The 23,005-nt window shown below is 41.2% G+C and overlaps 1 protein-coding gene across 7 annotated transcripts in view; it reads left to right on the forward strand.

Moving 5' to 3' along the window:
• zmp:0000000846 (tenascin) overlaps window positions 1-23,005 on the forward strand; it is an 89,787-nt gene that overhangs the window by 27,917 nt on the left and 38,865 nt on the right. For all 7 annotated transcript variants that reach the window (XM_034709298.1, XM_034709293.1, XM_034709295.1 and 4 more), the window contains exon 4: window positions 13,727-13,926. The gene's annotated coding sequence lies outside the window, so the exon portion shown is untranslated. The remainder of the gene's footprint in view (window positions 1-13,726; window positions 13,927-23,005) is intronic.

The raw sequence follows: 23,005 nt of genomic DNA on the forward strand, positions 1-23,005 counted from the left end.
GAGAGTGGGGGAAGACATGCAGACGAGCTGCGATGAGGCCTATAGCCTCTGTATATGGGACGTGCGCTTAGACCACCAGGCCAACAGTGCCCCTGGACCGTATTTTTAATTAGTCGTGACACCAAGAATCTGAATAGAATTGTCAGATTCCCAAATGTTCCCACTTCTCTTGGATATTACAGCAAAAACAGCTTCCTAAAAACTTCAATGAATTATGAAGAAATGAACCTTTAGTGGGGTAACCTGCTTCGTCAATTTTAACACCATCCTGTCAGTATTTACTCTGTGTTGTCTGATTTATCGTTGCATGTTTGGCTCTTAAATCAAGTAGTTATGTCAAAGTTGAATTGTTCAAAGGTCTACAGATTGGGGGTCCTGTGATGAGGGATCACAGGATCAGCACTTCAAGGTAAGAGTTTAAAATCCTCTTACTTTGAAGTGAATCGATGATGAAGAGTTAAGAGTTCAGCCTTTTTAACTCTGGGGTTGTAAAACATAAATGTACTGTGACATTAATAGTTTGATATTACAGCGTTGAAGCCAGTTACACTTGGAGTATCTGTGTGAGAGATGCTGTGATGGTGATGCATATGGTGGGCAGCATTCCTGCAGAATGCAAAATATCTCATTGTAGTGATTACCTCTTTATATACAAGTCTGGTTCCCATTGTTCACCATGAGAATGAGTCAAATGTAATTCTTCCTAACTGACAAAACATCCCATTCAAGAATCCCTGACCTTCTTTTATCTGACTCAAATGATGATAATCAGCTGCAGATACCTCCGTTCTGTCTTTCAGCTGCAGAGAGAGTGGTGTGCTGTCGTTCCTCGGTACAGCAGGGCAGCTAGTTTGAAATATACAGCATCTACATAATGGATTGACTGTAGTCAGGGTGTATTCTTTATGCCCTCCATACAGCAGAGCAGCAGTGGTGACAGATATTGATGGTCAGCCGGGTCATCTGGTCATCGGTCAGCCCTGCAGAGGATAATTCACCCCTTGTCTGTTCCCAATTGAATGTGGTCCAGTTGGAGTGTATTAGTGCTGCCATATTTTACCCCACCAAGAAGAATTGAATTAGAAAAAGCTTCAGAGTGAATCTACTTCTGCATCTTTCTATAAAAAGAGTGTTTTATTCAATTCATGGACTGACCCATTTGAATGCTTCTTGCATGGTTATAAAAAACTCGGCCCACAGTGTGCAACGTCACACAAGTGAGAACAATGACTTCATGCTCCCACACATTTTCCATGTGTCCATTTCCAAGTGGAGACCGCAGACTTCTTGCAGCTGTGTGCATAAAAGCGCTGAGTAGCTGCTAACTAAGGCCAGGCCGAGTAGCCTCTGTGAAGACCAGCCATCTCCCACAGCGGGTAAATGTCAGGGAGATGGAATGAGGCAGGCCTGGAAAGCGGGGAGGCCCTGCAGCTCAGCAGAGTAGCAGCAGCAGTGTTATAACTTCTCCAGGCCTGTTTGCAGATGTATTCCACAGCTTCTGAAGGGCAACTTGTCACACTAACACGTTTGGAGCAGCGAGGTAAAGCTGCTAGCACTGAAGAATCAGCTGTGCATAAATATAATGAGGTATCTTTGAGGGATTTCTGTGGGCCAACAGAGCTGTGTCTGCAGGTTAAGCTTTACTTACTCTTGTAAGACTCTAAGGAAAGTGTATCCTTGTTGCTCCAGATCAATGTGATCTTTGTGAGCTGTGAGCAGACTCCTCAGGTGAAAACACAGCTGTCAGAAGCTTCACTCCCAGATCTGGCCTGAGGTGAAGTAGGGCAGCTTTTTTGCTGTTTCATCTGAATCTTGTGAATCCTCTCTCAAGGAAGTTCTTGAAACTGAAAGAAGAAGAAAGCCTGGTTTATACTCACGTGCTGGCTCGCCTGCACCGTTGTTAGCCCTACCTATTTGTTCATTTGAGTGTCGGCGCCGCTCTGCAATACTCCTCATAAATGCCATTTGGAAGTGTGATTTCTATGCCAGTCAAATCACCAGTTTCCAGTTCCATGACATCCTCTGCTTGTTTGTGCTCAGAAAACCATGGTGGCTAAATCATAGCATATTATGTAACGGCCAAATTCCACCAGATCCGTGTCCAGTCCGTCTTCGATCCATCACAGCATCGGATCTGATAGGATGCTATCCTAGTCAATGTGTTAACATCCACTGGATCCACTCCCTGCGTTCTGGCTGCGTCTCTAATCCGGCAGGTTGGAATGCAACGGATCAGATACGCAAGACTTCTATTTTTGCCGGATGCCGGAGCACGACGCATCAATCTCAACAGAGCAGATGGAGCGGGACAGGAAGTCAGGTTTCACCAAAACAAAATGAAAACATCCGGTTAATTTTCAGAATAAAACACTCTGTGTTATCACCAGATCGTATTTCACTTAACTACAACAACAAACCAAAGTCATGATGAGCGGAGCCAGGCCTGGAGTCAACAGGTCAGAGGTTTTCAGAGGACCAGAAAGACAACATGGATGAGGAGAGGAGGAGGAGAATCCTTGATTCAGTGACTGCCGTGGGGAAACCTCGGTCACATGACTCCGGCGGTCCTTCTCCATGCTGCGTTCCGAAAACACAACCGGTGGGTGTTGACGGACGAGAGAGCACAGAGCCAGACCGGACACGGATCTGGTGGAAGTCCCGTGTTAGAGTTGCAGCTCATAAATATGGAGCAGCATTTGATGAAACTGCTAGTTATGCAAGAAGAAAAAAGAGGAGACGTGAATCAGTGTCGGCAGAGGACAGGGCATGTCCGGTACGATGCTACCCAGTGGACCAATCACAGCGCAGAGATTTCTTGGTTTTTAAACTGATTATTTAAACTTCAAACAAAAACACAGAGCTAACAGGATTGCAGCTGCATGAATGTCTGCAACTCCAGAGACAGGATTACTGTCTAACACCAGTAGAGACCTTTGCATGACTGCTGAACATGATATCTGAGTGGACACAGCTTCTATCCAGTGTTGTGTGTTGGGACATTGTTGGTTTATTTCCGGACAGTACGTAATGCTGCTTCTGACAGCCTGTGAAGATTTTTTTAAGGGGAAAGTACAAGAATTTGGAGTCTTCTTGCTTGAAGCTTCAGAAGTATTGTGCACATATATGGACGAATTATCAGGATTATCAGCAAAGTAGATCTAGGAAATGTTTACCTCATCCTCCTCAGCAGTCAATAATAAAGTTTTTAAAGTTAAATAAGGTGAGTTAGCATTAGCATTCAAAGGTTATGGGTGTATTTTAAAAGTATGACTGAGCCAGATGATATCTGCCGCTGAACTTTCTCTTTGGATTTCAGACCACTTTGTGTCGTTAATAACCCCGGAACATTTTACAACACTGAGTTCAGTGAGGCATGCAGCGCTAACAAAAGACCGTCCTAATGCAGTCAGTGCATGTCTCAGACTTCTTTGTCTGCTTTAATTGACAACGATGATTTCTCTCTCTGTTGAAAAGGAACATTATCGAAGCAAATTAACCAATCAGACGGACAGAATGGAAGCGCTCAGATTCTTTCTCAACTGGAGGATAAATTGGGTTGTGTCGACGAAAAATGACGTTTTTTACCTTTGGAGTGTTGAATGTGTTAAACCTGCTCAGGGGGGGGTTATCTGGATCGTTTATGTGGGTGTTCTTTTCTGATTTAAATCAATACAATATATCTGTTAATCTGCACTTAGGCTCTGACTTCAATTGAAGTATTTCCATGAAAGTTGATATATATGTTCCCCAGAAGATGAACCCAACTGTCATTTGTGATACCTTTGCTTCCCAAGATGGTTAACTTGTTTGGTATTTAGTGTTAAACAGCAAAATCTGAACGTATTACCTTCAAATCTTGTTGAATTCTCATGGTCCTCAGAGCATAAGTCCCCTTTTCCAATTTGCCACCGTAACGCGACATATTTTTTAATGTTTACATGTTTAAAAAACGTCCGCATGATGTACCATGCAAGCTGGCGATCCTCTTCCCTTCAAGGTAGACTGTCAACAAACAGCAGGCATTTTGATTCCCCAGAGGATGAACCTTACTGAAATTGGTGACCCTTTTGCGGTACACTTGCTTGTTGACGTTTTAGATTTTTCAACTATCATTTGTGATACCTTTGCTTTCCCAAGATGGTTGACTTATTTTGTATTAAACTGCAAAATTTGAACTTATTACCTTCAAATCTTCTTCAGATTCTCATGGTCCTCAGAGGATAACTCCCCCTTTCCAATTTGCCACCATCACAGAACATATTTTTTAACGTTTTCATGTTTGAAAAACTTCCACATTGAGTACCATGCAAGTTGGCATTCCTCCTCCCTTCAGGATAGACTTTCAACAAAAAGTAGACACTTATAATTCCCCAGAGGATGAACCATGCTGAAATTGGTGACCCTTTGAGGTACACTACCTTGTTGACACATTCAATTTTTCATAAAATATCAGCTCCAAAACATTCATTTCCATGAAGTTGTGTCCAGAGATTCATGGTCGTCTGTGGATGTATCCCTATGACTACAGCGATCATCATTAGCAAAGGTCTCAGGCACTTTTGAATGGGTTGGTAAATTGCTGTTCTCCTGAGGATGAACTGCAATCTAATGTACATTTATGTTCCCCAGAGGAGTGACCCTACCTTTGTTTGCGGCCACTAGACTTTTTTAGATTTTTCTTATTCATTCAAAATTAATTTCAGTAACTTTTTAAATCCCTGAACTCTGAATTTAGCGCCATTATCAAGTCAACTATCAATTTGTTCAATGCTTTTGTTGCAAAAGTTTGGGCATTTCCTCCTGCCTTAGCTGTTATCTTTGTAATTATTCCCAACCTGTAAACATTGAACCTGCTAAGCATGCTAAAACCTAGCAGCTAACAAACCATACCAACAACAATGACGATACAGTGGCCTAGTTTGTTCGCAGTAGCTCCACTTTCATCTCACAGAGCTGCTTGCTTGCCACAGTGATCGGGTAACCTCGTATAAGTGCCTTTAAGTTAGTTTGGTCAAGTCAGGTTAATCCCCAGTAAATCCACAACCCCTGGACTTACCATCTTAATGTGAAATATATATGAATGCTTAAAGATCGAGAAAACAGCTCTGCAAATCTCCAGTTACACCCATAAATGATATGTGACATTAACCACATCGTCTAATGACTTATCTCTGATCTTATTGAGGACATTGAGCCAAACATAGATGCAAACAAAGGGTCACATTCTGTCCAGATCATTCACCAGTGTCACACTAATCCTCAAACTAATGCCTGGAAGTGCAGATCCTCTAATCTGTGCAGAGCACAAGCTCATTACTGCTACCACACTGAGACAACAAAGAGAGGGGATCTCAGAGCAGGGTTTGGAGTCCCGGGTTGTGGTTGAGCCTGGACTCTCTCAGTGCTGACTGCAATCAGAGGCTCTCAGCAGACTCGCCGGATCGACCTGAGAGGGATTTGTGATGCGTTCAGGGCCATATTAGTTCATGTTTGTGTGAGCTGGTCTGCTCAGTGTTTGCACATGACCACTCGCTGACTCAGAGTCGTACTGATGAGGATGTAACTCCACGTTTAAGAACGCAGAGCTCTCCATCTTGCGGGCTAATGTTAATATTTACAATAAAAAAAGATGTTCAAGAGTATTCTGAGGGCTCTTGGAGAACAAGTCTACACCACTCACCTTTGTCTGCTTCTGTTTTGTTATTAGAGAGTATTTAATTTAATCCCCCTTTCCATTTACTTGTACTGTCTTTTTTCACCTTAAAAGACCCCGTGTATCTCATCAACTTTATTGTTTTTCTTACAAGTGCCATAGTTAAAACAACACAGGAGTCCTGCTAGTGACACGGCTTTACAGAAGTTTTAGAGGGTCATTAAAACTTAAGGAGCCAGCTTCTCTGTGTTGCTGTGTTTCCCAGTTTGTTGACAATAAATCTTGTTACTTCTGCTGGAAAACTTCACAATCTTTAAAGTCATTAGAAAGAGATTTGGTTCAAAGAGATCTTTGTTTATTGCCTCTTATTTGCATTATCTAAGAACTTTTAATACAAAGATGTGTAGGGATCATCACTGGTGCATTTGGTTGGTGTCAGAGGTCAATCATTCAATCAATCTTTATTTATAAAGCGCCAAATCCCAACAAACGTTATCCCAAGACTCTTCCAAACAGAGCAGGTCTAGACCGTACTCTATGTTCTATTATTAAAAAAGACCCAACATCAAGACAGGAGAATATCCAGTCCCATTTTACAGACAGGACTCAGTCTGATCTCATCTTAATCCACCATGAGCAGAGCACTTTGCAGCATTTAGCAAGTTACAGTGACAAGGACAAACTTCCTTTAACAGGCAGAAACCTCCAGCAGGACCAGACTCATGTTAGACACACATCTGCTGAGACCGGGATGGAGAGAGGGATAGAGGGAGATGAAGAGAGAGAGAGAGAGGACTCAGTCTGATCTCAGTCTGAGCTAGTTACAGTGGCAAGGACAAACTTCCTTTGACAGGCAGAAACCTCGAGCAGGACCAGACTCAAGTTAGACACACATCTGCTGAGACCGTGTTGGAGAGAGGGATAGAGGGAGATGAAAAGAGAGAGAGACAGGACTCAGTCTGATCTCATCTTAATCCACCATGAGCAGAGCACTTTGCAGCATTTAGCAAGTTACAGTGGCAAGGACAAACTTCCTTTAACAGGCAGAAACCTCCAGCAGGACCAGACTCATGTTAGACACACATCGGCTGAGACTGAGTTGGGTTTGGAAGGAGGGATAGAGGAGATTAAGATAGAGAGAGAGAGATGGGATTTTTGACAGCTGTACAATGTTTGAAAAAGATAATCAAACATTATGAAAGTTACTGTGCAAATATTTCAACATTCTCCACGTATACAGGAAAGAATTGACTCAATGGTTCTTCCATTTCAAGAGTAAATTTGGCAGTGTAATTAAATTCCTCGTTTCTGCAGGTTCCTTGGAAATATACTTCTGAATTGAATTTCCTTAATTGTTTTATATAAACATGTAATTATGTTTATTTAAATTGGTAAAGTTATTTGGCGTCTCAGCTCCTGTTTTCCTTTCCTAAATGACAGAAACATGACAGTCAGATTTTTTAGTTTCCATTGGTGTTCTTAAAAAATGAAACGCTGTGTTTGCAGCCCTCCTGGTTCATCTTAGGTGAACAGTTGAGCCTAAACTAGCCGTGACCCATTGAACTGGATGATTACAGCCCTGTTAAAAGGTCACACTTGAGACACTTGGCCCTCCTTTGTGCCAGTTTCATCCTGTTGAGATTATAGAGGACAGGACCAAGTAGCTCGGACGGATCAACCATAATTTAGAAGAAAGAATGCCACAGTATAAACTACCGATACATGTTTAGTCTCTCTTAGGCAAAGTTGGAAGTGCACAGGAGACTACAATTTATTACAGGGTACAGAAAAAGGAGGGTATAAAACCTATCTAGTATGATTTCTTTTAACCTTCAAATTACCTGAAGACAGTTTACTGAAAATAAAAGACAAAGTTTTATCACTTTGGATGAGATAAAGGAGAAGTATTCTGCTGATAGCTACAAGTTTTCTCAGTTCAAGGGTCCTTCTCACCACTATCATCTCTCTCTCTTCATCACCATCTATCCCTCTCTCCAACACGGTCTCAGCAGATGTCTGTCTAACATGAGTCTGGTCCTGCTGGAGGTTTCTGCCTGTTAAAGGAAGTTTGTCCTTGCCACTGTAACTTGCTAAAGAGTAGAACATATCTTCCTCCATCAGTACCTAAAGTCTCTAAAAGTAGTATGGGAGGTAGAGCCTTCAGTCATCAGGCCCCTCTCCTTTGGAATCATCTACCAGTCAGGGTCCAGGAGGCAGACACCCTCTCTATTTTTAAGAGTAGGCTTCAAACTTTCCTTTTTGATAAAGCTTATAGTTAGAGCTGGATCAGGCTTGGACCAGCTCTTAGTTATGCTGCTATAGGCTTAGACTGGCACACTGGCATACTGTCTTTCTCTCTCTCTCTCCTCTCTCTGCCAGTCTCTTACTTTAACTCTTCCTGTCCCATTAAAGTTACTAACCATAGAACTTTCTGGAGTCCCTGAGCTCCCTTGTCTCGTAGGCTCCTCTGGATCTCTGTCGTAGACGTGCCAGACTCCAGCTGCTACAACTACTACTATCCGTCTCTCCACTATCATCTCTCTCTCTCTCCATCTCCCTCTATCCCTCTCTCCAACACGGTCTCAGCAGATGTGTGTCTAACATGAGTCTGGTCCTGCTGGAGGTTTCTGCCTGTTAAAGGAAGTTTGTCCTTGCCACTGTAACTTGCTAAATGCTGCAAAGTGCTCTGCTCATGGTGGATTAAGATGAGATCAGACTGAGTCCTGTCTGTAAGATGGGACTGGATCTGATCCTGTCTTGATGTTGGGTCTTTGTTGATAATAGAACATAGAGTACAGTCTAGACCTGCTCTGTTTGGAAAGAGTCTTCAGATATTTGATATGTGGTCATGTAAACCCACCTACAGATTAGTTTTTATGATCACAGTAAATCCTCCACTGTCTTCTGTTTGATTACCACCACATAGTAAAAAGCCTTTAACCGATCTGTGGTCTTGGATTACCTTCTCATGCTCTTGAATCCTCTCTCCGCTCGTTCAGACTGCCAAAAGCATGTTCTCACCTCACTATTATTCCAGTGGTCTTATATTGTCTGTATCTTATCATGGCCATATGTTGAATCAAAGCTCAGAGGAAAGACTTGGAGCTTGTTAAATTGAGTGTGATCTGTGTCTGTAACATCCACTTGAAGCTCCAACACAAAAGCACCTGTGTTGTTTCAACAGAGGACGGGTTCCTTCACATCTGTACGGCAGATTTACTCCTGAATGTGTTTCACTGTGATACCTTTTTACGCCAGGTTTTCTTAGCTCTCTTTATTTTGATATTAGAGATATGATTCATACATGTGATGGTCTTTGATGATAGATTTGGGCCAGGCTAGAGATTGAGGTCTTGGGGCCATTTAGTCCAACACTAACAGACAAAGGTTTTTGACTAGTTGGTGAATTTTATTTTATATTTTTACATTTGTTCCTGACTTGTGCTCTTGATCCCCCGACACTTTGACAAGTTTAATGTAGTAATGATAATAATAAGAATAATAAGAATAATAATTATAATAATAGTAATAATAATAATAATAAGAAGAAGAAGAAGAAGAAGAAGAAGAAGAATAACAATAACAATAACAATAACAATAACAATAATAATAACAATAATAATAATAATAATAACAATAATTCTAATAATAATAACAATAATAATAATAATAATAATAACAATTATTCTAATAATAATAGCAATAATAATAATAATAATAATAAAATAATAATACAAAAAATGAAATAATTAAATAATATTGATACTAATATGAACAATAATATTAATACTAATACTAATAATATGAATAATATTAACTTTTTTTATGTAGCCCCTTTAAAAACAAATGTTTACAAGGAATAAATGCAAATTAAACAAAATGAAGTGATTAAATAATAGACCAATAAATCATTGTTATAGAGGTTTTAAAAAATATTTTAAAAATAGATAAATAAACTCGTTTAAGGACAATAAAAAAGTTTAAAGAAGAGGACATCACATCAGAGAAAATAGAAAAGGATAGGTTAAGAACATTAAAATTATATATTAAAGGAAATTCCAGCTAAATAATAAATAATAAATAATAAAATAATAAAACATTCAAAATAGTCAAATAAATTCTAATTAATTAATTAAAAAAATATATATATATATATATAAATAAAAAGCAATTTAAAAAGGTGAAGTCACATAAAAGCATGTCTGTTAAAATGAGTCTTAAGACAAAATGTAAAATCATGTTTAATCATGTATTTATGTTGAATATGATTCGGTCAAATATGGAGAGTAAAATGTCAACAGTATTTGAGTGATGTCATGAGATATTCATGATCCTCAGAGGGTAAATCCTAAGATATAGATTTTTTCTTAGCACCTCCAGCAGGTGGAAGTTCTCTTTTCCAGAAGTCTATATCAGTGTTTGGATGTCTTCCCATTAAAGGGTTAAGACATTCGTGATCCCCAGAGGATGAATCTTGGCCGTGGACTTGAAGCTTTGTGAGGTAGCAGACATGGTTGGTGTTTATTTTGCATCGAGGCAGACATCCTTTGAATCATCTTGTTGTAATCCTAACATTCATGTAGTTTAAATCTGCACTCACAACATCTCTGCTTTGCGTCTGAGCCACATGTGTGATGCTGCCATGTGTAATACATGTGAAACACATGTGGAGTCTGAAATTAAAAAGGGGGCCACGCACGGTGTGACTTATATTCTCGGTTCCACGCACGTTTCTCTTTCTCCACTGCTCTCCTTCACACCAGGATCCCCGGGGTCTTCTGAAGCCCAGGAGCAGATTTGATTTAATGAATGTTGACAGATTTTATGAGTTTATCCTCCGTCTGTGAGCGGACCCTCTTCGCCACATACTTGAACTCTGTTTGAGACATGCATGTATTTCCTGTTGGCATCTCCAGATCGTGGAGTACGGACACTTTGTTGTCTTTGTGTCCTGCGTCCACGTCTTCTACCTGAGCTGACTGCTGCAATGAAAAGTGACAAATCTACTTAACTCTGTTGTGCTTTTAGATTAGTGGGATTTGTTGGCTCCTCCCTCTCGTCTGCAACTTATATCTTTGATTGGACCGTATGTGGACGTGCACATACATCATCAAAGTAGAGTTCAAACAAGCGGGCATTATTAGGGATGCACTGATGTATCGGCTAAACATCAGGATCAGCTGATGTTTGCTCTGTTGATAGACATCGACTTGTTGGTAAACACCATGAACTGATGCCAGCAGCCGATATTCAACTGTATCTTATCACATCACTTTTTTTTAAAGCTACACTACCAGTCAAAAGTTTGGACACACCTTCTCATTCAATGTTTTTATTTATTTTAATTATTTTCCACATTGTAGATTAATACTGAAGACATCAAAACTATGAAATAATCTGGTTTTGCCATAATCTGGATTACAACAGTAGTCAAATAGAGCTATCCATTGTGTGCTAACCCTACCTCTGAACAACACAACTGATGGTCTCAAACACATTAAGAAGGCAAGTCATTCTACAAACGAACTCTTGACAAGGCTCATGTTAATTAGAAACCATTACAGGAGACCACTTCATGAAGCAGACTGAGAGAATACCAAGAGTGTGCAAAGCTGTCATGAAGGAAAAAGGGGGCTACTTTACAGAATCTAAAATATAAAACATGTTCTGCTTTGTTAAACACTTTTTTGTGAATTAAATAATTCCAAATATGTTCTTTCATAGTTTTGAAATCTTTGGTGTTAATCTACAGTGTTTCAGATAATTAAAATAAATACAAACCCTTGAATGAGAAGGTGTTTCCAAACTTTTGACTGGTAGTGTGTATTTTCAGGCTTCTATGTCTTTCTTCAGAGAGGATGGGAGAGTGGAGAGAGGAGGAAATCTGTAGACAGAGTGGGGAGTGGCTTCCAGGTTGCAATCACACCTGGGCTGCCCGCTCCAAGACTGTAGGTGAAGTGTCAGAGCAAAACTTTACGGACACCAGGTCCATAAAGTGTTTTTTTGGGTCACAAATTTCTCTGCTATGCTACCTTTTTTTTTTCCACTTGTGCACTAAAACCAGAACATGAATTTAAAGCGGTGATGTCGTGACACTGGTGACGGTATTGAAACCAGAACGCCACCCACCCAGTATTTCACAGTCTCTGATAAATATTAAAGGAACATGTTTAGTAACACATGTGTTCCAGTGACATTTTAAGAGAGACTTTAAAGGAAAGACTAACAACAATTTAAATAAATATCATAGCTCCTTTAAAAAACAGACGTGAAACAGTCTGAAGAAGTAATGCAAAAACATGTCTGGAATGGCCGTCAGCTCAATTGTGATTTTATGAGTATTGTCCTTGGTTTTTTTACAGTTGGTGCATCTCTAACATTAATGAATTCATCTGTACCCATTAACCTTTATTCTGAGCAAAAACCCCAAACTATGATGATTCACTGCTCCTCCGATTTCCGAGCGATATGAGACTTAAAATCCTTCTGATGTGGACTGGAAATTTAGAGTGTTTGCTGACCTTTTTAAAGAGCTAGATCAAATCTAATGAAAACTCTAGTGACTGTCGGCTGTGAGCTGGTTGTTGTGGCACTTTTCTGCACCAAGATGAAGGAAAAACCTCAGTTTTTAGTCTCTGTTTTGATCTGCCAAGGTTTTGGTGAATTCATGGCGTTTGTTAATATCACGGCATCCTTGAAAAGTCTCTTTGAATAACAGTTTGCATGATTAGTTAATCAAAACCAGATAAATCATCACCTTTTATGACATGTAATAGATGGTTATGACTTCTTTCAAGGCACCAGAGTCAAAAACTTCTAAGTCGATTTTTATCTCTTTGATGATTTCTTTCCTTTTTTACCAGTCGATGAAAAACAGATTGAAATAGTTGTGTTTGGACAGTTTGTTGGATAAAACATGCATCTCTAAAAACAAGACCTTGAGCTTTAGGAAGTCAGACTGACACTGAACTAACTTTGACTGAAGAGGATGTGAAATAAATCAACTGAAATCATCTGATCTGATTGATCCTGATCAATCTACACTTTTTAATCCACCAAGCTAGCATGTCTTCGGCCTCTGAGCTAACCCCACAGACTCACTTTAAAGATCTAAGCTGCTACTTTATCCTCATTTAATCATATTAAGACTAAACTGCACCCGTATGCTGGCGTGTCGCCTGCTTCTACATCCAGACCTCGACTTGTGTCGTGCTTTTGGTTTCAGGTTTGAGACCAGCGACCGCTCGCACCACATCTCCAACTGCAGCTCGCTTTCATTTGATTCCAGGACAGCTGGACATGATGGTGAAAAAGTGTCTGTTTCCTGCCCACGCCATCTGTTAAATATATGAGAATGTAATCCTGTCTGTGCAACACAAAAAAAAAAAAGAAGTGTATCAGCATTTCCTGCAGGATTCAGAGATTGGCCTCGCTGTTGGAGTTCTGCTTCCCGTGATTTATCACTAATAACTGGAAGAATTCAATTTGGGATTTCGCTGCAGATTTACTCAATTAAGAGCGCTACCACGTGTAAGAAGTGTGAGCTCAGCTGCTGCAGACATCCATCACTGTGTGTGACGGAGTCGGGCTCAGAACAAGTGGTGATGATGCATGATTAATGAGGGAGTTTCCTCAACAATGACATAAAGATTCTTGCAGAGAAAATCCTGAATCCTGAATGCAAAGTGAATATGGATGAGGGGAAACTGCTGTCTGCACTCTGACTTCACTTTCCTCTCATTCCCGGCTCTCCCCCTCTAATTTTACAGCACAACCACAGGCGCTGCTCGCTCTGTCATGACTCCCAGTAACACTGGCATCTCATTTAAAGGTCCAGCTCTGCATCTATTAGAGCAGGCGAGGGAGGGAGGGAGGGAGGGAGGGAAGACGGGCTGCAGGAGGAGGGAGGGAGGGAGGGTGGATGACGGCTATTTAAGGGTTGGAGTTAAAGCAATGGGGGTCTGACCAAAACAATCCTCACAGTTTAAAACTCATTTACTCCCCCCCCCCTCTCTCTCCCTCTCCCTCTCTCTCTGTGTCTGGTTTTGACTCTCTCTCTTTTCGTTCTGTCAGTGAACGAGCTGAACTCCAGGCTGAGCTGTGAGCGCTGAGGGAGGATAAGAAGCCGGCTGAGGGAAGACTGGCAGAGCGTCCACCTTACAGGAGAGGCTGCAAGACGGAGCAGAGCATCGTTTTCTTGGCTCGGATGAAGGCGTGAAGTACTCGGAGGAGAGACTCGCCTCGTCTGCAGGGACCTTTCTGCAGGAGCACAGGTAGGAATTTGATTTTTGCATCCTTTTATTAAAACACTTTGGGTTTAATAGAGAGGGACTTGTGTGCAAATAACTCAACATGTGGAGTTTTAAACAAAGAAGATGCATGGATCATTTGCAAGGATGTGAGTGCAACCTTCCCAGAGAGATATTTGAATTTTCTGATTGGAATATGCTTTGATTTCACCTGATAAATGTCACTTTTCTTGACTTGAATCTTTTGTTTTAACACTCTTTAAATAGTTGAAGTATTAAATCACAACTCTTCAGTCACACTTACACACACACGCTTGTTCTGTCTCCGGTTGTAGCTTTCTGTTTCGTGCACGTTCCTCCGACACCAGAAGGCATCGATTAGACTTTATTGGACGTGCATTCTTGGTGTATACTGCAACTTCTTCCTCCACTCAGACTCTCGTAGGAGCCAGTGTGCACAGATCTGAAGTGATGACTGACTACTGAGTGAGGGATTGAACACGTGGAAGAGTTACCCCTCATCTTTGATCGCCTTGGCGGCACAGCCAGGCGCATTTCACGCCAGAAATATTCCATCATCTTTCCTTGGGTCGAAGATCAATACTTCAAAAATATTTAAAACTCCTCATCTCCTTGTGTGTGTGTGTGTGTGTGTGTGTGGCTCTGTCTGGTGAGGTTTCTGCAGCCGGTGATTCATCACTTTACCCCGGGCGATGTAATTCAGCTTTCATTCTGTGTCATTTTTCCATCTTGGAGATTAAATTAAAGGGAAAAGTGGGTGGCAGGATTTACCGGTGTGGGCTAGGAGAAAAACTACTTCATCCATTCAGTCCATTAGCTCCGCTTAATTGAAATGTAAGTGTGGCTTACAGTAGATTTAAAGGAAAGAAATACTCCCTCTGAGGAGGAAGATAATCATCCAGCTCAGATTTTAACTCCTCTTTAAATGCACATCATCCAGTTCACGTCAGAGTGTTTTACTGCCCCTCTGCTGTGCCCCGTGTGTCCCGGGATGTGTCTGTGCAGCAGTGAGGAAGGTGTCTCAATGAGCAAACCCCCTGTCAGAGGAGAGGGACAGCTGGTTTGGTAGCTGCAGCTCCCCCGGGGCTCGTGCTGCACTGTTTCCCTCTGCGTGACCTCTGCACGAAGAGCCAGGGGTTGATCATAACTCAGCATCACACGCCTTTTGAGTTTTACGGTTTAAAATGTGTGATAGTTTCGCTCCGTGCCGGTTTGTTCCCCAAATGAGTCATGTCGCTGTTTCTCCTGAGACAGAAAGAGCAGATTGAGTCATAGTTGAGATCATTTAACAGCTTCAATAAATGTTTGTACATGATCATGTAAGTGTGTCGGTTCAGTGTGAGCTCCAACTGTGTCAGTGCTCGGCCTTTAGCGCTGTAAATCTGCCAGGGCGTCCAGAATCAGGTGTGCTGGTCATGAGGAGAAATGTGCACAGATGGCGTTTCTGTGAGAAGCTGCATTTCCCTGTAATTAGCAGCGGAGGAATATTAATTTACACCTTTTTTATCCTTCATTATAAACACGCTGGAAAAGAACAAATCATCTGAAGCTGCAGGATTTGATTGCGTCCAGTACGTCAGTGTGTCTTTGAAACGACGAAGCTGAGTGCAGCTGCAGAGCTCAGTCACAACTCGCTCCTATTCTGCCTCTTTATTCACTTACTGACCATTTCCTCAGCAGGTTAAAAGCTCTCTGTGGAGTTTCAGATCTAATATCGCAACATTACTCTCAAAAACAATCAGTGTTGTTGTTTTTTAATCATCATTATGCAGGAATAAGAGGTCAATTAGAGATACTTAGAAACCTTTTCTCATTATTTTGAGATATGAAATGTTTACCTTCAGTATCAATCAATCAGTCTTTATTTGTATGGCGCCAAATCACAACAAACATTATCTCAAGACGCTTTTACAAACAGAGGAGGTTTACACCAGGGGTTCCCAAACTTTTTATTCGGTGACCCCCAAAATAACAGTGCCGGAGAATGGAGACCCACACTGTCCTGATGTGGTTAAATGTTGCTCACAGAACTAGTAGGCCAATCCAAAAACCTACAGGTATCTTTGTAACTTAAAGAAGGCTATAGCAGGATCATTTCCTTTGGCTACAAATTTTGTATCTGTTTTTACAACAAAAGGATGAAAGATGCAATTTTAGATCATTCTAAGTTTTTATTGATTTTTGGAAGGCGTCTTGCGACCCCCCAATCAGTGTCTCACGACCCCTACTTTGGGAACCACTGGTCTACACCACTCTATGTCAAATTATGAACAGAGACCTAACACCAAGACAGGATAAGACTCAGTCTTACTCCACCTTAATCCAGCATGAGCATTGCACCTTGCAGTATTTAGCTTGTTGCAGCGGCAAGGAAAAACGTCCTTTTAACAGGCAGAAACCTCGAGCAGAACCAGACTCATGTTAGACAGCCATACTCCTCGACTGAGTTGGGTCTGGAAAGAGGGATAGAGGAGAATAAGAGAGAGAGGGAGCGGTGATAGTGATGAGACGAGTTGTAGAAGCTGTTGACGCTGGAGTCTGGAACGTCCGTATCAGCTGGAGGAACCTACGAGACAAGGGAGCTCAGGGACTCCAGAAAGGTCTATGGTTAGTAACTTTAATGGGACAGGGAGAGTTAAAGTAAGTGATGAGGGGGTTGGGGGGGAAGGGGGTGAGATAGGATCCCAGTGTGTCAGTCTAAGCCTATAGCAGCATAACTAAGAGCTGGTCCAAGCCTGAGCCAGCTCTAACTATAAGCTTTATCAAAAAAAGCTCAGTCTGAAAAGCTCATTATAATTATTTTCCCTTACACTCAGTGTGTTTCTTTATTAATCACAGTGTTAGGAGTGAGCTGCCGTATGTTTCACCTCAATCAAAACAAAGACTCTTATTATAAATGTGTAAACTTTCCTGCTTCGTTTACAAGAAACACGAATAAAAACAAAATTCAGCATCCTGTTTGAGCTCACCTGGGGACGCATGAAGCTCAGGTTGTTATATTAATGGCTCTACTTTATGATAATTGTGCAGCAGTGGAGTCTTGTTGTATTTGCAGTAATAACTAGTCCAATTTTCACACTTGAGATGATTTCCAGATGCTCAGAGAATCAAACCGCTCCGTCCGTGGCATGTAAAAGAGCAGAAACATCACAGATGAGCAAACAGAGCAGATGCATCAGATGTATTTTCATGCTGCAGTCGGACACACAACTGTTTTCCATAAGAGGTGTGTGCAGAGCAGACATGCTGCACTGAAGCTGCTCTCATGAGATGTTTCAATCTGACTGTTTCAGAAGCAGTCAGTCAAAGAGAGATGATCACAGACAACAAGTCAGACATTATATCATGCATGCAGGAGAGGTTTCAGTGACTGCAGGGGTAGCCCAGGCACCGTGTGGACAACTATGTGAGCCTTTTTTTTCCTTGACTAGGCAAAACAGATGTCCTCAGTGCAGGGCCAACATTCCCAGTTTCCCGTTTCCACGCGGGAAAGTTCCCTTAGCTCTGCCAGCATGGGGGAAGAGCACTAACGCTACACCAACTCTGGATTATAGCTTAGAGAACAGGTTATATTTATTTCAATTTTCTCGCCAAATTGTCTTCCCATGTCGCGTCGTCGAATGAAATGTCCTCGCTCAACCTCTGAGCTGCTTTCAGTGATGTATTCCTGGGTTATTTCAACCGCAGGCTGTATTAGACTCATAGAAGTTAGTGTGCTGCGTCTGAGGAGGAAGATGAAGGACTGTTGTATCAAATCATGGTGGTATAGAAATCATATAAGGGGTGTTTCAGAGTGAAGAACAAGAGCAAATCAAAACAGGCAGATTAAAAGTGCAAGATAAAACCAAGAAAATACACATTATGAACAAAACAGGCATTAAAAAGCAAGAACAGTCATTTGCAAAGAACAGAACAGAGTATAGGAGAATAAAAGCAAATGTAAAAAGATGAAATATCTAAAAGACAAGAATAAAACAGAGGCAGGGTTCAAAGTGCTTTCAGCTTTTTTTATCCAATGTTCTTGTATTTATAATTTGTGTATTTTCTGGCTGTTTGTGAAACACTTTGAGACTTTGTTAAGAAAAGTTCTGTGTCAGGTCGCCTGTTAACCCTCCAGCAGAGAGGACACAGACCTCGTCCCAGCAGTCCCTGGTATGAATCACGGCCACGACCCTTTGCTGCATGTCTCCCCTGACTCTCTCTTCTCCCTTCACTTCCTGTCTCTCTTTAACTGTCATGTGTGATGAAGCAAAATTGCCCCAAAAATTACTTTTAAAAAGAAAATGCTGGACAAATCAGTTAAATCATTATTACCGTGTTTCTTTTGGAGACGCTGCAAATGTAAAAATCAGAGCTGACAACAGATCTTTCACTGGCAAGTACCGCGCCATCAACAGGATGCAGCTTGACAATTATTTATTCATTTAACTGGAATAATGATCATGAATTAGGCTTCAAAGTTCTTGTTGGTTTAGAAAGCTCCTTGGCAAGATGAAACTCCTTTAGAGTCCTACGTAGAACGTGAGAACGAAAGCGGAAGAGAAGGAAAGGACCGGTCAAAAGTCTGGAAACACCTTCTCATTCAAGGGTTTGTATTTATTTTAATTATTGTAAACACTGTAGATTAATACTGAAGACATCAAAACTATGAAAGAACATATATGGAATTATGTAATGAACAAGAAAAGTGTTAAACAAAGCAGAATATGTTTTATATTTTAGATTCTGTAAAGTAGCCCCCTTTTTCCTTCATGACAGCTTTGCACACTCTTGGTATTCTCTCAGTCTGCTTCATGAAGTGGTCTCCTGGAATGGTTTCTAATTAACATGAGCCTTGTCAAGAGTTCATTTTTAGAATGACTTGCCTTCTTAATGTGTTTGAGACCATCAGTTGTGTTGTTCAGAGGTAGGGTTAGTACACAATGGATAGCCCTATTTGACTACTGTTGTAATCCAGATTATAGCAAAACCAGATTATTTCATAGTTTTGATGTCTTCAGTATTAATCTACAATGTTGAAAATAATTACAATGAATAAAAATCATTTAAAGGAGAAGGTTTGTCCAAACTTTTGACTGGTCGTGTATAAGAGTGCAGGAAGAGGCGCGGTTGAGGTGTGGTCATGCTCCTGAAACTTTGCTTTATAGCATCACTTAAGAATAAAAATGTAACCACAGGCCGTACCGTCACTTCTGTTTCTTACATTACTTTTGAAAAACTTGTTGCGTCTGTTTCCCCTTTAAGACTTGATGCATTTAAGTTGTTGCTTGTAGTCCCTCCTTCATCTCCCTCTTAAACTGTGACTGGAACACGTCTTACAAACTGCCTGCTGCTGATCTTTGTCAGAGACGATGTCATACTCTCACGCATCTTCTCTCACTTTAGATCATGGAAACAAATCAGAGTTTGTCCACTGACTCCTTCAGCTTAGTAAAACCACCTCTCCTCTGAATCAGTAGTTAGGTATTCAAGCTTCACAGCGTTAAATCAATGCAATAAAGATGCTGAAAACACCGGCTACAAATGAAGGTGCATTGCACATTGTTTGCCGATGGCGTGATGCGTGTCAGCAGAGCTAATATTGGACGACACAGATGGTCAACGGATGCATCGGTGCATCTCTTGTTTTCTAAACATGCTTTCAGTTGTCACAGAGTTTGCATCTGTTTCAGCCTTGGGTAAGGGAAGTCTGGAAGCTGGATCTGACTTCTTTTATTGAAAGACAGATTCTTTTTGCAAATTTAAATCATCTTTTATTCTGATTAACTTCTTATTTATTCTTTACAAAGATTGCAGGCGTGCATCATGAGGTTATCTCTGTCAGTAGAAAATAAGATCTCATAAACCTGCAGATATAAACTTCACCCCTGACCATCCTCCTCCCCATGGAAAACTTGAATCCTTATGAGTCTATGAAACACTTCTGAAGCCCTGCGATGAGTTTTAAAGATTACATTCCTCACCCCTAAAACCTCAAATTATCACTCCTCCAGTCTTGTAAATTTTTTCTGGAAGCAGGTCAGAGACATTTTCGAAGAACTACTTTCCTGATTTATAACAGCAGACGTAACCCATCTTCAACCAGGCACTCACCAGATGTGCGAGACCTCGTGAAACTCAAGCTCGTTTTTATATCTGTGTCTTAAACACATGAAAAACACGCCGGTCAGCGGCGCGTGAAGAAAGAGAGGTGAGGTCAGAGAGCAGGTCAGAGGTCAAGATAATAAAGGAGAGGAAAGAGGATTGATGGGAGGGAGTCTTCCTACATAGTGAAGCCTGAAGGCTGAGATTAAAGTGGACAAATGTCATAAACATTACATAACGCTGCTTGTCTCTTAAATACAAACACATTACAACAACCTGAAGAGAGAGCAGACTGAGTGCTCCTCTCATACTCCAAACTTTTGCCCAGAACTCATCTCACTGATCTGAAAACTGTCATTTTCTGCTTCTTTAATCTGTTTTACAGCTTACTCCCAAATATAAACCCTAAACGCTCCTCACAGGAGAACTCCTGTGCAGAACAGCTCCTCATACTTTGGAACAAACATGAATACACACCGGCCCAACCTGCACATATCCCTGAATAATGTGAAAAACAGAAACAAAGTTTGGAGCTGAGGAACATGGGACTTTAAGTGGTCACTTCACATCATTTCATCATACAGTCCGAGCCATGTAACACACTTTGCAGCATTATTTGGAGACGTCTTTTAGATTTAAATGTCAGATTGAAATATATAAAGTGTGTTCATGTATGTAAATGGAGCAGTTATGGTGTCAGCAGTCTAATACCATAAAAATTAAATCCCCTGCAGGCTGTTAGATGAAGTCTGGGTCTGGTCATGGGTATACCTTCTATCTGTTTCTCAGTGACTTCAATCAATCAATCTTTATTCATAAAGCACCAAATCCCAACAAATGTCATCCTCAGACTCTTTCCAAACAGAGCAGGTCAAGACCGTCCTCTATGTTCTATCATTAACAAAGACCCAACATCAAGACAGGATAAGATCCAGTCCCATCTTACAGACAGGACTCAGTCTGATCTCATCTTAATCCTCCAAATCACAGTGGCAAGGACAAACTTCCTTTAACAGGCAGAAACCTCCAGCAGGACCAGACTCCTGATAGACAGAGATGAAGTGAGAGAGAGGCAGGCCCCTCTCCTTTGGAATCATCTACCAGTCAGGGTCCGGGAGGCAGACACCCTCTCCACTTTTAAGAGTAGACTTAAAACTTTCCTTTTTGATAAAGCTTATAGTTAGAGCTGGATCAGGCTTGGACCAGCTTTTGTCATGCTGCTATAGGCCTAGACTGCCGGGGGAACTGGCACACTGACACACTGGGATCCTAGCTCACCCCCTTCCCCCCAACCCCCTCATCACTTACTTTAACTCTGCCTGTCCCATTGAAAGTTACTAACCATAGACCTTTCTGGAGTCCCTGAGCTCCATTGTCTCGTAGATTCCTCTGAGCTGCAGTAGACGTCCTCCTGCTGTGGACGATCTGGACTCCAGCTGATACGGACGTGCTGGGCTCCAGCGGCAACAGCTTCTACGACTCGTCTCATCACTATCACTTCTCTCTCTTACTCCCCTCTATCTGTCTTTCCAGACCCAGCTCAGTCGAGGCATGATGGCTGTCTAACATGAGTCTGGTTCTGCTGGAGGTTTCTGCCTGGTAAAAGGAAGTTTTTCCTCACCACTGTAACTAGCTAAATACTGCGATGTGCAATGCTCATGATGGATTAAGGTGGGGTCAGACTGAGTCTTACCCTGTCTTGAAGTTGGGTCTCTGTTCATAATTTGACATAGAGTGGTCTAGACCTACTATGTTTGTATAGAGTCTGATCTCATGTTAATCCACCATGAGCAGAGCACTTTGCAGCATTTAGCAAGTTACAGTGGCAAGGACAAACTTCCTTTAACAGGCAGAAACCTCCAGCAGGACCAGACTCATGTTAGACACACATCTGCGGAGAGCAAGAGGGATAGAGGGAGATGAAGAAAGAGAGAGATGATAGTGATGAGACGGATAGTAGTAGTATACTTTCAGACAATCTTTTTGGGCACATCATATGTGGACATCATTCTCTTTGACCTCATATTTATTGGCTGTTTGACAGTTGTTTAATGTCTCTTTTGGGAAGCAATTACCTTCTGTAAGGATTTGAATTCTAGACATAATCAAGCCGCCCTCATAGGACGACTTACCTGTTTGGTATTAAACGTGGTGTCCCTTGCGATGCACTCGTTATGCTGAAACTTGCAATAACAATAGTTCAGATTCTGGACAGATATTATGTTATTCTGGTGGTCTAAATTCTTGGAGTGGTCCATCTTGAATATGGTGCTTAAATTGAAGCATCTTTGTTCCTGGATGCAGACCGGTATTTTTACTCCTTAGTTTGTGTTGCATTCTTTGTGTCAGTTTTAAAGAAGCGGACTGGAATGGACCTGTTGATTTACGTGCAGGTGCGATGATCCTTGTTGATTTAGTATCTCTGAAAGATGAAATATGTCTTTGTTGAAAGATAATCTTTTGGCAGAGGAAGAAGCAGAGAGTGCCGTCATGGTAGCATGACGATGCAAACCTTAGTTGAACATCTCCTTTTGTAAACTTGATAGTCGAGCTTCAGCGTGGACTCCTGAGGAAGTTTCCAGGAGTCTTCATGAGAACATAAGTCCAGATGCATCACGTATCTTTTCAGTTATCACTGCAGGAACGAATCCCTTCTGGAAGTCATTAATCATGTGTGAGCTCTGAGACCAATCAAAGGATCTGAACACAACCCTTTATAGAGGTCCAGGTATGCATGTGAACTCAGGGTGAACATCCCGCCTGGTCTGTATTTGCATCTTGTTTGAGTTGCAGATATTCACAACACAAGATTGCGTAGGTTTAAAAATACACAAAAATGAAACTTCATCTTGAGTTGTTTATTTCCACTTTGGGAAAACATTTGTAACCCTCCCAATATTCCAACTTTTCATCCTTCATAAAAACGCTCTTAGAGCCAGTAGGTTTCCACAAACGAGGACGTGCAAAGATCAAGTACTCTGAAGAGTCATTGTGAGTT

Source organism: Notolabrus celidotus, chromosome 19 (genome assembly GCF_009762535.1).
Source record: "Notolabrus celidotus isolate fNotCel1 chromosome 19, fNotCel1.pri, whole genome shotgun sequence".
Lineage (NCBI taxonomy): Eukaryota > Metazoa > Chordata > Actinopteri > Labriformes > Labridae > Notolabrus > Notolabrus celidotus.